The sequence below is a fragment of the Amblyomma americanum genome, chromosome 10 (genome assembly GCF_052857255.1).
Source record: "Amblyomma americanum isolate KBUSLIRL-KWMA chromosome 10, ASM5285725v1, whole genome shotgun sequence".
Lineage (NCBI taxonomy): Eukaryota > Metazoa > Arthropoda > Arachnida > Ixodida > Ixodidae > Amblyomma > Amblyomma americanum.
This window is the reverse complement of record NC_135506.1, coordinates 117,612,638-117,630,150: the sequence shown is the minus strand read 5'-3', so window position 1 is coordinate 117,630,150 and position 17,513 is coordinate 117,612,638.

The following is a 17,513-nucleotide window of genomic DNA, read 5'->3' as shown; positions in this document are numbered from 1 at the left end:
TTGCTAATTACAGTAACATATATTGCACAATTAGGTTGCTCGCTAGAAAGGAGAAACATTCTGCTCCATGGTCTTATTCCATCTGGATAGCACATTGCAGTGCAAACTTCCCCTGCATATACAATGTTTCTTAAAACAAGTGTAGGCAATAACTGATATGAGCTGACTAAAAGCTGTTGAGAGAGCAATTACAGAGGCTAGTTGGTGGTTCATCGTGTGGGAACCACGCTGCACTTAAACAAACAAGACACACTGTAAGGACGACGAACGAAGTGCAAACTTTCAACTAATTTTATTGTGGATGGGTTCCCACATGACGGTAGAAGCTGTTGTCCCAAACAAGAACTACAATCGCCCTCTGAGAGCTCTACATGCTAACACATAGGCGTGCACTGCAGAAATATACTTCTGCCTGGACTTTGGAGGTATTCTTAACGCTTTGAGGGACAGCATATATTTTGCGAAATTGATGAAAAAGTTTTTGCTGCAAGAACAAATTAGGTGCACAGAAACGGTTCTCAACTAATTTCACAATCTTAGTACAAACAGTCAAGTGGAAAAAGTAGGACATATTTATCCTGTTGGCACTAAATAGGGATAAAGAAAATGGGACGTATTCGTCTCACTGACCTACATGAGTTTCCTCTCTCAGTTAGTTTCTTCTAACCACATCATCAACCTGTTTGTACTTGTTCGCTCGTTGTTGAACTTGTTTGCGCTACTTCTCCTGTCTTGTAACACTAACGGCATCTACGCCTTTGTTCGATTTTCTCAGAGGTTGTGCTCTTTGCCGATGAGCTGAACTTCACCCGAGACGCTAACTATTTTTGGCCATTTTTTTTACCCTCTATCTTCATTTCGAAGGGCTTCTTGCTGCTGGTGGTTCTGAATGTTTGGCTAGTGATGATTTGGCACCCAAGAACGAACCCTAGATACAAAGTTTGAAAATTACCACTCAATATTCAGTCATTAAATGTCCAACCATTTTCAGCATAGTAAAAAAAAGTACTTTCCTCTCACTAGTTCCCATCTCAAATCTTCGGAACAAGTGCACATTGTGATCTAGAGTTGTTCCTCTCTATGCAGAAAAAAGGAATCACTCACGGGGCATTCCTATCGTTTTTTTTTGCCAGGTCGAATATAGCCATAAACGTGCAAAGCACTCGAAAAAAAAAGAACTAAGCTTCAAGGCCTTGACTTGCTACCTCACCTACTGGACATGGCTGAAACCATTTGTAAACAAATGAACGAGACCTTTAGATGGGAGCACAGCATAAGTGAGACTGCTGCGTCCCACTGCCTCTTTAGAGCTTTTCAGTATGGGGAACAAAGCAAAACTCAACAAGCGATCTCAGTGCTGTGGTGACACCAGGCATAATACACTTCATGCAGAACACATAAAGCAGTCAACGGATGCAATCTTCACTTTACCAGTGGTGCGATTGAGGAAGATAGTTGCAATCAAGACCTTCCAGGGATCCCTGTACAGCTTTTCCTGGATGAGATTGTGTGGTGACTTGGGTGGCACCCAGGGCTTGGCACCAATAGTAATGCCTAGAGGCTGGCCTGCTGCTCTGAAGTAAGGGCTCTTGCTCAGTCTTGACCTTTTCTGTCTTACTTGCTCCTTCTCTATTCTTGCAGTGCCTTCACTTTGCTGTCCTTCAACTTCAACTGCACCGTGAAGGTCTTCAACTACTTCTTGTTTTCTTCGAAGAGCCTTTGATCCAGAGGACCTTGCACCCTTTTCGTTGCTGCTGCCTGCCAACCCTTTGTCCATGTCAAGCAAAGAGTAAACTGCATGGCTTGCTTCAACTCTTTCGGCGTCCTGCGAGCCCACCTCATCATCCGCAACTGGGTGGTCCATGCTCAACTCACTGATGCATGATCTGTACCCAGCTTCACCTCCCTGCGACTCCTGATCTCTCGTTTTTAAGCCTGAGTGCCTTTTAACAGCAACTCTACGTCTACGTGTTGTTGAGCTTGTAGACTCTGAGAATCTGCTGTAGAGCCCGGTACTGCATGGCAGTTCTCTATCCTTGCCCACTGCAGAGGGCTTGTCCACTTCTGCAAATGAGCACATGCTTTCTTGAGATGTTCTATACAAGGTGTGATCCCCACTTTCCATCCAAAGCAAGTCATCATGCTCCTCAAAGTACAAGTGCCTTTTGACAACCAGCTCATCCTGTTGATGAGCTGCTGCTTTAAGCTGCTTAGATGACCTTAACCTTGTGCTTTGTTTAAGAACTGCAATATCCTTCTCGCTTTTGTCATTTAAAGACAACTGGTTGACTGCAAGCTTGGTTCTACGAGCAGGCTTAGAAATTTGCAGGTCAGCTTCTTGACAAGCTAACTCATGCTTGGCTAACTTTACTGAAACTTCACGCTCACACTGATAAACTTTTTTGTCACATGCTGGTTCTTCCCGCTTTCTTCGATGACCTCTAACACGAGTTGCAGGCGTAATTCTTGCTGCAGAGACTGAAAATGATGGCATGTCCATCATCGGGCTTTCTTTGCTTCCAAATCTATTTCCTGGTTCCTCATTGTGGTGCCTTGCCTCTTGAAAGATCATGCGTTCAGCGAGCTTTGCAAACCGTGAACCTTGTGAGAGAGAGAGAAAAGAGATTTTCGCACAATCAGCACATTATTTTTGAAGAATCAAATGCACTACCATGAAAGGGAATGCTTTATAGATCTAGTATCTTTAAAACAGTGTTTTGCCACTACTATCTTACTGTAATATTTGCTGCAACTCAGGGACTCACTTGGCTATTAAAATGATGACATCCGAGAAAAGCAAGCCTTTGGATGCCATCACTGAGATTTCAGTAACATATCCAATTAAATGTTAAGCTCTAAGGCTCCACCATTCACTCGATTGATATTTAGTCATAATTGCAAGAAATGGTCTCGCGTTCATGATTCTCATATAGCGGGTTCATAGTCTAGTCAACAGGTAGGCGATGAAAAGCTCTGTTCTCATGAGTGCCAGATCAGTGTAAAAAGATGGTTCAGATACGAACCTCTAATACAGTGCACAAGGCTCGCAACATAAAGGCACATTTGTACCTGGTCAATGAAAGTAGGCAAAGAGGAAGTGTAAATACAATTCTGCAAACTCAGACAACTCAGGCCGTCAGGAATAAAAACTCCATGAAGAATTATAGCCTCCCTACTATGTTCATCATGCACAAAAAAACAAACAAAGCAAAATTTTATTAAACAAAGCGTACAGATTTATAATTCGAGAAATTTAAACACTCTTTCATGTTTTCATACGTTTTCAAGCACATCAGAACTACGCTGAAAGTGCAGCTTTGAGCATTTTTTTTCAACTACCTTTCAAGGATCAGCTGTGTTGCACTAAAACATGCAAACAGCAAGTTCCAGGGAGCCTTATTTGCTGGCCACTGCCCACAATATTTTCAACCTTTGCAGGCATCCAAGTGAAACCTTCAAAAACGAGTGGAACTTGACACAATTCATTTGTTTCCGATTGATTTCCAGTTAGTTTCAGAAAGTTGTGATTCGTTGCCTCCCGGTTGCGTTGGTTCTGACATTTTCTTCAAGATGGTGCTTGGTAGCTTCCACTTTCTCAGTGCACGCACTGGCTTTATCAGTCAAGTCGTTAAGCATTGTTACCAATTTCTTCTGCCTTTGTGCCAAACTTATGCTCAGTAAAACAGTTCCTGCTTTGACTTTTGTATTCGCTGCTTACTTTGTGCAACAGTGTGAAGAGCATGGCCATAAGCTTGCTCGCAACAAAGGGGTGTCCAGGAGGTGATAGTAATTAGTGTCCCAAGGGAGATTAAACACTGTTTTCACAGTAGGAGCCGTGGCTGTGTGGTTGGTAAGGATGCAAGCAAGGAGCTGTTGAAAATGACAATGCCATATAAGAACGGTGGTGCCACAAACAGCAGAGAAGTGATGAATTGTACCAGAGACTTGCACAAATACCCCACTTGTTCATGCTTAATGTTCACTAAAAAATGCTAAAATTCAAGACAAAAAGCAAAGCTTCCCAGTGGAGATATCTCTATGATGAGGTCAACTCATTTTTGTAGAGTGCAGCTCTCAAGCACCCGTCTGTGGGCTGAGTAGCGTCTCTTGCCGTCAGCCTCGGCGTAACTGGCAGAGCAAACAAGCAGCATATGGGAGAATGAAGAAGCATGAACACAGAACACAGAAGACGATAAAAATATGGTGACAGTGAAGGTACATGAAGAGAATTGCGGAAAATGAGGTCAAGTAAAAATTCGACAGAAATGTGAACAGTGACACTGTCACAATAATTTCAAACAACCACACACATTCGCAATAGTGACCATGAAATACTCAAGTAAAAAAAAGAAATGATGGTCGATTTGCATATTTAGGCCAATACAAATTGGGCGCACAAGCAGTTCGGTTTTCTCTTTGGTTTCAATGGTCAGATCCAGTGTTCACGGATGGCAGTTGTTCGGATAGCAATAATGGGTTAACGTCCACATATGCGGAATTGGTCATTCTCTCCATTCACTGATCCCTGAGAGACTTCCTACCATTTCTGGCATAGTGCCGCAGCAGTCAAGTGATGCGCCACTGCCCTTCTATGGCAGGTACTGCCATCGGTGGGACTTGGGTTGGGTTGCAACCCAAGTTGCCCTTCCCGAGCAGCCTCTCATGACTAATTGAGCTGCCGCCTGACACGGTGGGCAGGTTGATAGGTGTGTGTGTGTATGTGTGTGTGTGTGTGTGTGTGTGTGTGTGTGTATGTATGTATGTATGTATGTATGTATATATATATATATATTGTAAAGACGCAAATCAAACAAGAAATGTGGACAGCCAAAATCTTTGTTAACACAGTGCAGCTCTGTAGCCAAGCGCTCGTGAGCTTCGTCTCTGTCGTGAGCTTCATCAGCTTTGTCTTCCATCGGCTTTCTCTCCTTCGGCGGCACTGGCCGCTGGGGCAGAATTGTATGCATAGGTAACGAATGGTAGGATGCGTTGCAGAATTGTATGCATAGGGAACGAATGGTAGGATGCGGTCCCAGTTGGAGTGATCGGATGAAATGTACTTGGCCATCATGTCGCCGAGTGTCTGGTTAGAGTGCTCGGTCATGCCGTTCGTCTGGGGATGGTAAGATGATGTTGTACGGTGAACAATGGGACACTCCCGAAGAAGAGCCTCCAAGACGCCGGACAAGAAGACGCAACCTCGATCACTGAGCAATTCCTGAGGCGCACCGTGGCGAAGAATGATGTTCTGAAGTACGAAACCGGCTACGTCGGAGGCTGTTGCAGCTGGTAACGGGGAAGTTTCCGCATAGCGCGTGAGATGATCTATGGCGACAATAATCCAATGATGCCCTGCAGAAGTGCTAGGAAGAGGGCCATAAAGGTCGATTCCAACACGGTCGAAAGGGTGGGCAGGACAAGGTAAAGGTTGCAGAGGAGCAGGTGAGTGCTGTGGTGGAGCCTTGCGACGCCGACACTCCAAGCAAGAGCGGACGTACGCGGGTAAAGCAGTCTGGCATGAGCGCATTGCGGGTCGTCAGAATAACTGGAACAAATAGCGGAGCGGAGATGCCGTGCAATCACGAGCAGCCATTTGCAACCATCTGGTAGGTAGTTGCGACGGTACAGCAGCTGGTCACGCACGCCAAAGTGATGGGCTTGACGACAGAGTACTCCAGAAGGGGGCCGCGCTGAGCGGTTGGCTAAGGCATCCAGAACAGAAGCTATCCAAGGATCCTTGCGCTGCTCAGAAGCCATATCAATGGTATTAAAAGAAAGCGTGAGGCTGGAAATAGAGGGTTGGTCAAGTTCAGAGGACACAGGGGAGAGTGAGAGGGCATCAGCATTGGAGTGTTTAAGTCCGGAGCGGTAAATGACCTGAATGTCGTAATCTTGTAAATGGAGAGCCCAACGATCGAGGCGGCCGGAAGTATCCTTGAGTGAAGACAGCCAGCAAAGGGCATGGTGATCTGTTATGACAGCGAACGGGCGCCCATATAAGTAAGGGCGAAATTTTGTGATCACCCAAATAATCGCCAAACGTTCTTTTTCCATGACTGAATAATTAGTCTCCGCTTTTGTGAGTGCACCTCGCATAAGCAGCGACATACTCATAGAAGCAAGGTTTCCGCTGAGCAAGAACAGCACCCAGACCGATGCCGAGGGGCAGAAGGTTCGAAATGGCGCAAGAACGGAGGAGAAGTGAGAAGATGGCGCAGCGTTGCAAAGGCTTTGTCGCATGCAGTGAACCAGGCCGGTAAGACGTGGCCGTCGGCGAGGAGGTGTGTCAGCGGGGCGATAATGGCAGCAAAGTTCTTGATGAACCGACGAAAATACGAGCTAAGTCCAATAAAGCTTCTAAGTTCTTCAGGGAGGTGGGCTTCGGGAAATCAGCAACTGCTCAGAGCTTGGCAGGGTCCGGGAGGACACCATCCTTGGACACGACGTGGCCTAAGATAGTCAGCTCTCGGGCGCTAAAGCGACACTTCTTCAAATTAAGCTGCAGGTCAGTGTTGCTGAGACACTGAAGGACACCCTCAAGACGAAGAAGATGAGACGGAATATCCTGGGAGAAGACGACAACATCATCCAAGTAGCAGAGGCATGTTTGCCATTTCAGCCTGCGTAGGATGTTGTCCATCATGCGCTCGAAAGCTGCAGGCGCGTTGCTGAGACCGAAAGGCATCACATTAAATTCATACAGCCCATCAGGCATGATGAAAGCGGTTCTCAGGCGATCAGCTTCGGCCATCGGTGCCTGCCAGTACCCAGAGCGCAGATCTAATGAAGAAAAGTACTCCGCTCCCTGCAGGCAATCAAGCGCGTCATCTATACGAGGCAGCGGGTAGACGTCTTTCCGTGTAATTTTGTTTAGCCGGCGGTAGTCGACGCAGAATCTAATGGATCCGTCCTTTTTCTTGACGAGTACAACCGGAGAAGCCCATGGGCTTTGAGAGGGCTGCATCACTCCACGGTGTAGCATGTCACTCACCTGGTCATCAATGATGCGGCGTTCAGCGGAGGAGATGCGGTAAGGACGCTGGCGCAAAGGTCCATGTGTCCCAGTGTCGATATGGTGGTGAACCACTGTTGCACGACCCAAGGTGTCTTGGTGATAATTGAAGGACGCGCAGAAGCACTGAAGCAAGGCGATAAGCTGGGCGCTTTGGAGAGGTGGAAGAGCGGCATCGATGGAATGGGCAAGCCGGTCGGGTGAGGTTTGGTTGGCTGCGTCGATGGGAGGAGTGAGGCCGTTGATGTCACACATGGGAGGGTCATCCAGAACAGGAGAAGCATCACCGAGATCGATGACATCAACCGTGCCAAGCGATTTGCCTCGAAGTAAAGTGGTCGGGATAGGAAACGGGTTCACAACGTACAGGGGGCTACAACCACCAGAAATTGTGAGCACAGCATGCGGGAGCATGACAGATTTGCAGTGCGCACAAGGGGTGAGGGCGTATAAAGGACAGTAGCGTCAGAGCGTACAGTACAAGTAAGGGGCACAAGAACAGAAGAGAAAGCCAGCATGTCGGTGTCGTCAGCGGCGAGATTATGCGCATCGGTAGCAGGGGAGGCGTCCACAAGAGCATCACACAGCGGCGACAAATCAATTTGAGCACGTGCACAATCGATGATTGCGTGATGCGCGGACAGAAAGTCCCACCCGACGATGATGTGAGAGGAGCGGGCAAGAATGAAAAACTCAATGGTGTAGGAGAGGCCTTGGATGATGAGGCGAGCAGTGCATGCTGCGAGAGGTCGAATGGGGTCAGCGCTGGCGGTTCGCAGGGAAATTTCAGAAAGCGGTGTCATCACTTTTTTTAGTTTGAGGCATAACTTGCGACAAATGATGGACACGGCAGCACCAGTGTCAATAAGCACATGAACAGGAACACCTTCAACCAGCACTTCGATAACGTTAACAGGAGCGGTAATAGAGCTTTAGACGGTCGTTGACGGCGCAGTTCTTGCTTCCGGAACTGCGGCGCCCAGTTTTCCGCTTGGAGGGGTGGTGACTGGCGGAGCATAGGAGAGACCGAACGGCGGCGAGGAGACGGTGACCGGGGGATTCGGTAATAGGAATCGGAGCGATACATAGACGGATGCTGGGGCAGAGGAGAAGAGACAGGTGCGGAGGGCACGGGAACGTCGTACGTCGGCGCTCGCCCGTAGTCGTGAGTACGGGATCTATGTGTACGGCACCAACGGGCCACATGACCAGCGAGACCGCAAGTATAGCAAATTGGGCGGCTATCTTGCGTGCACCACAAATTCTAGGGCATGGAGCGGTGCGAGGCAAAGGCTGGTGAGTGAGTGGCATTGTAGGGGCGAGCAGCGGCTGAGAGAAGACGGTGCCGGGTGGCGCATAGGCCGGAACAACTGGCTGAGGTCGTGGCCGGACGACAGCTTCAGCATATGTCAGTGGTGCAGTGACCACAGGGGATGGATTAGCGGGCGGCAGGACCTCTGCAACCTGCTCCTGGAACGCACGCTGAATGCAAGGCGACAGCGTTGGTGTTAGAGTGCGTGTGCAGGTAACCAACGATAACTGGCGAGCGACCTTCTACCGTACAAACTGCTGGATATGCTGGAGGTGTGACTGTTGGTCCAGAGCACCGTCCCCTGGGAAAGCCAAGCTGGAAAGTGTGGCCTCCTGAAAGCCAGCACGCCGGGTAGAAAGGTGCTGTTTGCAAAGCTCATCGAAACTTTGGCAGTAGCCAATGACACCGGAGACAGTCTGGGGATCCTTGGCGACGAGCATCTGGAAGGCATCATCCTCATTGCCTTTCATAATATGCTTGATCTTGTCAGTCTCGCTCAAAGAAGGGTTGATACGCTTGCAGAGGTCGACGACATCTTCTATATAACTGGTGAAGTTTTCACCAGTTTGCTGGGCCCGACTTCGCAAGTGTTGCTAGGCGCGAAGCTTGCGCACTGCGGGATGGCCAAAGACTTCTGTCAGGCTGGTTTTGAGAGCTGCCCAGCTGGAGATGTCAGCCTCGTGGTTTCGGAACCAGAGATTGGCTACGTCGCTCAAATAAAAGATAACGTTGGTCAGCTTGATGCTGTCGTCCCACTTATTGTATGCGCTTACGCGTTCATAGGAGGCGAGCCAGTCTTCTACATCGGTGTCGTACGTGCCGCTGAAGTTCGCAGGGTTGTGCTGACGCACAGGACCGGAACAGACGACGATGGCGGGAACAGTTGGGCCAGGCTGTCAGTCATCGTGGTAGAGCCTGGTAAGGGGTGTAGGTCTTCAGGTTCGTAGCTCCAGGGTGGGAACAGGCGGCACCTCTACCAAGTGAAAAGACGCAAATCAAACATGAAATGTGGACAGCCAAAATCTTTGCTAACACAGCGGAGCTCCGTAGCCAAGCGTTCGTGAGCTTCGTCTTCGTCGTGAATTTCATCAGCTTTGTCTTCCGTCGGCTTTCTCTCCTTCGGCGGCGATGGCCGCTGGGGCGTCAAACCCCAATTGTCTGTCTTACAATATGTACATGCATACCTGGGCAGGTTGCTTACCACCTGGTGGGCAGGTGAGTAGCCTGCCACAAAACCGGCTTGCGACAAACACACAAAATGCGAGGAATGCTCACGACAAGTACTAGTGCGCTAAAAAAAAAATGGAAGACTTTCAAGGAATTGAAAAAACATTTTGATATCCAAGGGCTTTCAAGGTTTCCACGAACCTGTGGAATTAATGCTTTGCAAGTGGTGCAACTGCAAGAGTTCCTGCTCACTGCAGTAGTGCTTAATCTGATACATCTGAGTGGATCCGAGAGAAAAAGGGACGCACTCTACTGAAAAATATGGCAACTAATATAAGGAATTAGACACACATTGTCTAAAAGAAAAGTTGACAGCGTAGGGTGCCCTCAAATGAAAGCAAATGGAAGAAAGCTTTACATTAACCAAAACTCCCTCCAACATTGCTAGGCAATCCTGTCCAGTAGTGTAGAACGGACTCACGAGTAATGCATTGACCAGCAGCGAGAGTGAAGGCCTGTGACGATTTGTTCGTGACAAACTGACAAAAAGATGTCTACTTGAAAGCACAGTTTGCAGCAAGTGCCATTTCTCTGAAGGGATGTGGCAAGGGTGGCAACACCAAACCCTAGAACCATCTAGATGAATTGACAAGCGGCCACCGAGAACTCCTTGTTAACACAATACAACCCGAGACGGCTCGATCTGCCCAGTTTCTGTCACACTGGCCAGAGGGAAGGAAAGGAACAAAATAAGTGATAAAGATGATCTCTAATGTTGCCGGAGATGCTGGCCAGGGGACATAGTCAGCTTATCTGAAGAGCTCAACGCCAACAATGTCCATTTGGTACCAGTGGCAACTGCTGCAGAAAGGGCAAAGGCAGAATGACGGCTGCTGCAAAGCCTCGCACATAAATGCAAACAGACGAACGCAAGAGCCAAAGGGGGAGCCAAGTACCTGGAAAGCACTGCTGAGAACCCACCATACCCGTCATAAAAGAATAGGCAAGAGAAATTGTTCTCCCATATTGCCTTTGCCTAAAGCCCCGAGTCACTGACAGCGCAAAGATGTCAACAGGAATGATCACCCGAAGGAGCCGTTAAACGATGGTAACCATATGTGGACTGTTATGTGCCAGGCCATAGCGTGTTAATCCATAATAAGCCTACGTACAGAACCAGCAAGCGACAGCTTTTGCAGTTGTATGTAGCCTCCCCAGTGCAAGGCTCAGCGTGGGATGTTGCCGCATTGTTGAAGAGGCAGACAATGGCTGGCCAATTTTAATCACACTCTCTGTGGCCTCTAGTGGAAATGCACACTACATTGAAGCGCCCGCCTAGGTTGTTGGCAAATGAAAAATTTGAAATTGTTAATGGAAAGATTTTGCTCCAGATTTCCAGTTCAGCTTCCCACATTCTCTCTTCCTTCGCCTTAGATCAAAATCTTTGACTGGCTGGCATGCATACAAGTTAGGAATGAAATTCATAATAAAATGCTCTTAAGTGATCAGCAGATAGAAACAAGTGTTTACAAGACCAAAGTGCTGACAGAAAGCATCATATAAAACACACGAGTTAGTGAAAAGCAAGGTATGCTTTTATGTGCCCATGCAATCAGGGGATTGCGCTGGCATGTCACTATAGCATGTCACGGAAAGACATAGCTTCCCCTTACTGACAAATGAGTATGTCATCCATACGAGTTTCACGAGACATTGAGGATATGGGGTGCCAGTACACATGCTGCTATCACCTCTTCACTCGTGGAAATGGTAAGAAGGTTGGCTGTCTTTGGCAGTATAGCAAACACTGAATATTAATGCAAAAAAGATTCTTAATAATGATCTATCTTACGCATCAGTTTAGCTTCCAGAGTAATTGTTCTGTTACAACTTCTCGTGTCATCTCCGCTGTGGGCAGCATTGTTTTCTGAAAGCAAAAATGAACCACCTGACCAGTGGTTAATGCTGAATCACACATCAATACATAACTACGTGCGTTCCATTTCCTTTTCTGCATGTTCAGCACTTAAAGGGCAACTGCTTAGGTTTTAGAAATCGACGAGCTTAAAGGGGTCGAATGTGTGAAACTTGCAGGTAAAGTATGTGAAGTCCTTTTAGGCTAGCACTTGAAATGGTGACGTAATCGCTGATTAAAATCGTGACGGTCTTCAAGCTTCACTGCAGCACACAGTGAGAAATTGGGGTCGCATGATGATGTCATCGAAGGTACCAACATATTACCAATGCATAAATGCTTGCTTTGAAGGAAAAAACAAACGCCACCAAAGGCAAAGCCCACGTAGCATTGTTTGGCAGCATGCGAGGCATGGCAGGGTGTGGTCGATGGCAGCGGTAATCCGAAATCGTAACTTTCCGTGATGTCACTCCGAGTTTCCCCGCACTCCTCCGATGCTTTGAGGAAAAGTATAAATTTCAATCGTCGGTTACGTCAATAGTTTAAATGCTGGCACAAAAACACTTGGCATGCTTTACCTACAGCCTCTGTAGATTTGAACCCTAGTTTATCGCGGAATTCTGAAAAAGTGATGCAGTTGCCCTTTAAATGGGGAAAGTCAAATTTGACAACTTACTGTGTGGACAAACAAAACCAGATTTTTTTCTCTTGGAAATGGTGGTGTCCAGATTCAATCTGATTGAAATCGAACACAAAAAGAATGAAAAAAATCAGACAAACATGCTTGATTTGGTAGCAAGTAAAGAAAATGAAACAACCACCATTTCCTTTTCTTGTAATTTGCTGACTGTGGTATTAAAAAATGCCTTTAGAACATATGAAAAAGCATGTTTTAAAAACTACCACAATTAGGGGGACACTTAAGCTCCATCTTAAGGGTATGATGCGATAGCGGCCGGTGGTCCTCTCCAATTACGCACATACCCATTAGCATACAGTCATAAGATACCACTTTATGTGCAAGACCACACGACGTACATGTAACTCGCACTTGTTCCCAAGTTGTGCAAGCGTGCCTTATGTGGCCTAGTCAATAGCATGTCTGGCTTGCAGCCAAAGCGATCTGGGTTTGAATCCTGCCTAAAATTAAATTTTTTTCTTTAAGCCAAATGCATTACTTTATAAAAACCATTTGAAACACGGGGTGACTTTTAATTTTCATTACGTGTCATGTTTTTTTATCGTTTTCATTCCACTCGTGAAATTTTGTTTTTTGCGAGTGTTGTCGGTTGTTTGAAATTCCCATGCGAGGCCATATGGCCGTGAGATGACCCAATCGACCAATCAGGATTTTCGTGTGACAACGCAACTGAAGCTGGCTTTTCTGCGAATTGACCACCTTAACGCTATGACATTGAAAAAACGAAAACAAAGATCTGAATTACCACACCCATTCATACAAAACTGGTGCATTATGGTCCGTGTGGTCATTGTTGCCAACACCCAGAAACCTGTTTAATACTTATGTAGATTGTTACAGTACATTGATGGCAGAGTGTTAGAGCTGTTGCATGAATAGAGTCCACAGACACTTCGAAGTGATGTCAAAAATATAGCAGCCTGCTTTTTTGCAAATGAAATACACAGTAACAAAAGACGGTGTAAATACATTTTATAAATCTAACAACGAAGGTCAGTCTTGCTGATATGGTATCAACAAACCTTTGTCGATACCACGTTCTCACTCTTAAATATCCAGGTCAGCATTTTGAATGTTGCGTGCGCTTGTATTCTAAAACTGATCATTTAATCAAACAGCTTTGTGCTCTTTCTGGGCAGCTGTATTTTGTATAGGATAAAATACAATACACCTGGAAACTTCCATCAGCTTGTATATGTGGCTTCAGGATATTTATCTCTTGAATATCATGTTTCAGTTCATGCTTGGCATGTGCCTTCTAGGCTCACGAATACTGACAGATTTACTATGCAGTATATGAATTTACTGCGCAGTACACTTCATGAGAAGTCAGACAATGGCACAAGAATGGCTGTAGAGGAAGTTAGTCTTCTTCATGGCTTGCACTTAAAGGGACTATGCAATAAATTAATTGAGATTACGTAAAGCAGACCGGAGATAGGCATTCCATCACTCGTCACCCTAACGCAAGAATTTTTAAGCTAGCATCAACAACAACGAAGATATAGACGATTAAAAATTACACTCCTCTCCCCCCTCAACTCGTACACGCGGGGCACCAGAAAAAAATAAAGAAAACAGCTCCGGGACTGGGCCCCGCCCATGAATGCGTCATCCGCCGACGTTCCTTTTGCAACTTCCGGTTGTTGCTCCTAGCATCCCAGCAGCAGCGTCAGCGGCATGATTGCGGCGTGCGTCGGGTTTCTTTGCTTGCCGTCTGTTGTAGTTAGCCGTAAAGGACCGGGACCTCGAGGTGCGACTGCTCGCTCTTACGGCCGCCGCGATGGGCATCGAGCCCTAAACGTTCACATGCCGTACCGGCTGAACGCCAGCGACGACAGTAGCGACTCGTCGAGCCACTGCGAGTGGCTCCGGATCTCCCGACAGAAGGAGGCGGCAGAGAAAAATTGAAACCATATGTGCGAAGGCAATGCCCTGGCTCGCACGGCGGCACGAGCGTAAGCGTGCCCGTGACGTCGTGGCTGCCGTGGCTCCAGCGAATGAGAGCGTGTGGTGGCCTGGTGACGTCATGGGTATAGCGACGTCTTTTTTCACGATTTTAGTTTCAAAATCGGTCACTACGAGCACACCAATCGGCCCGCGAATTTTAAAAAGCATGGTTTTTAGAAATTCAGAATAAATTACCAGCTCAGTTCTGGAGACTCATACTTGGTGTGAATGCTTCTTAGCATCATTTCTAAGTATTGAAAACATTTACAAGCGACTTTTTATTCATTGCATAGTCCGTTTAACACGCTGTAAAAGGAGCTATTTAAGAGTTTAGAGAATTTCATCGTAAAAAAAAAAAGAACGATGGCTACCTTAACTCCTAGTTTTCACTGGTTCCTTTGAAGTAGTCGCCTTGAGCATTGATCCCAACATTTCTCCCATGATTTCATGCATCCATGGAAGCTGCCAAGTGCGAGTTCATTGAGGAGCTCCTGCGATTCCGGCTGGATCTCTTGATGTTAAACCAATGCATTTTCACCCTCAATTTCATTTTCAATAAGATTAAAAATTCATGGGGACCAGATCAGGTGAATAGGGCGGGCGCGGAAGAATTATGACGTTTTTGAAAGTCAAGGACTGCTGCACCAGTGATGTGTGAGCAGGCGCGTTCTCGTTGTGAAGCAGCCAGCTGTTCAATTTTTCCGGACGTTTTTCCAGAAAACTCGCGTATGACTGTCCTACAATATCGTAGACACTTTGCCTATGATCTGCAAGGGCAGCCTCGTGAACTTTTGCTATTATTTGTGGTGTTATCCTTGTTGGTGGGCGTCTGTAAAGCACACTGCCAACGATAGAGACATTCGACCATCTTTGAAGCAATTGTACCACAAAAACATTTTGCTTTCGATCATGAAATTTGCAGTGAAAGCTTTCTGTAGCGTACAATGAGTTTCTGCAGCTGTTCTGTTAAATTCTAAACAGAATTTGATGCAGATTCTTTGCTCTTTAAATTCCATCATTTCAGGTGAAAAGAAATGAACTGACTCACTGAACCATACGCTTGCAAAATTGAACAGGAAAAAAATAAATGTATCTGCTCAGCAGCATTGTTGACAGTGCATTGATAAATATGGCAAACTGCAGAAAAGCACAGCACACCAAGCTCTCGCGCACTTTATAAATTCTCCGAACTTTTGGGCAGCACTTCGTATATATTGGAAAATTTCTCAAATCAGTGGTAACACCCCGAGAAGAAATTTAAGCCACTGGACACACACTGCCTTATGAGCTTCCAAAAGTTTGCATAAAATATGTGGAAAGAACGACAATTTTTTATTTCCTAATGTGTTAACGAACTTCCCGACGATCTGCTGTGCTCAGACTCAAGTAGGACTCCAAAGTCTACACGAAAGTGCTGGTGAATAAACCTAACTGAAAGAATTTAATATGCGGCTTTGCAACTTTTGTGGAGTTCTTGCTGCACCATTTTCTGTCCATTGACCGCAGACCATTGCAAACCATTGGATAAACGACACAAAGGAAGGCACCATCTTTACGTTAGCGCAATAATTTAGAGGGGTGTATATGCGTGCGAAAAGCATACCATTCGCTTGCCCACAGGTGCGTCTGATAAGAAGTCTCATGCTGAGTACATTTCATTCATGTTAACCTAAATTCTCAAGAACAAGTCACTGGGCGTGGAGGCACGAGCTCCTGCGATACGATGGAGAACATCCAGCTTTATCTTTAGAAGTTGTACAAGTATGACGCAATTCTTTCTGAAGAAATTAAGGGCTATCAGGCGCATTAGCCCACAGGAAGCAGTTGTCTACCCACCTTATATCTTGCCTTGCTTGTATATGAGCAGACCACAGTAACAAGAACTCATTTTTTGAACCTGCGCATTTCTCAGAATATTAAAAAAATACTAGATCACTTTGAAACTGGTCTCCTGTAGGCACAAAAAAAAAAAAATTCTCGCCACAGTTTACATTGTTTCATACAGTTACAACACTATGAAAAATAGCTTTACATCTTGAAAGTGCTCTTCCGAGATTCTTCATACAGTCATCCCACTCTTGAAAAATTGCTTCACATCTTGAAAGTGCTTTCCTGAGGCTCATTTTAAACCAGGAACTGAAGAAAGATGCACAGGGCAAGGGTTAGGTGACTGGAAGAAGGTGGAGGACACCGCTGTCATAGTTGATTAAAAACAACTTCCACAAACTTCAGGCTCAGTCAATGAAGTCAGCATGAAGTAAGCTTTTTCTGTTAAATGACCCCCTTAACTTGTGTGCTGAAAGAGCTCGTGAAACAGTTTGCAGCGAATGCAGTGAGGCACCAGAGTGCATTGTAAAAAACCAGTGCACAAGGAGACAAAGTGAGGTTCCGCACCACACCGGCCTTCATTACTGTTGTCTCATCCTTAAGCGCGGGTTCTTTTCAATGTACAACCAATTGGCTCATCAAGCAGCTCTTGCGAAGGATGATTCAGTTATGCCGTGTTACTCAGTGTATTCACAAAATCTTGCTGAAGCCAATGTAGTCATTTTTTTTCGACACGTGAACGAGCTGCCTTCAGACATGGGTTTATTACTAACCGACAACATGGCTTCCACTAGCGAAAGACAAAAATTCTGATGAAAGCAGTAGTTGAATGTCGCATAAAAAAAAACCAATGTCATAGTTAAGGCAATACACTACAAAATTCAGAGTCAGCTGGAGGCATGCCGCTTGTGCAACAGCAGAGTGTTATCACCAGCTTTCCCATCACATCCGAGAGTGAATGCTATGCATGTGCCTTATTCTACAGTAATGATGTCATCTGCTTTACGCTGTACAATGTGGGCAGCAACCAATCTGCATTCTCCAAAACCAACCACAGCCAACTTCTGCATTTGTCATACCTCTCTGCATATAATCCAGTTGCTCACAACTACCTATGCCACTGAGAAGGTCCTAGCACAACCTCCTTTCACAGGCACCTATGAGACTAGTTTGAGATGACAGTCATGGTAACGTTGCATGGGAAGGGTCGAGTCGGCGCAAGCCTGATAGGACCAGGCAGGCACATCCACTCTATTTCACGTGTGTGCATACCCTTGCAGCTGTGCACCATGCATACATTTCTATGGCGGATGTATTGCAATTTTGGCTACTAACATCTGTCGCCATGAAATACTCTACGTAACTGTACTTTCCTGGCGTTGTACAGTGGCCTATGTGCACTATATGGCGTCTACAGGCTGCTGCGGTGTTAAGAAGTACCGAAATTAGGAATTTGCCTGCCGATAGCTTGTGTGGGGTACCCATAGACAGATCAGTGGTATGTGAAGGTTTGTCTCTAGTCATTAGATGCTTGTCTAAGCATGTGTTGACGTGGCATGTTTGTAGCTGAAGCTGCAACTTGTCAGTTGCTGCATGGTTGGTTTTATCACCTGGAAGAATTGATGTTCCC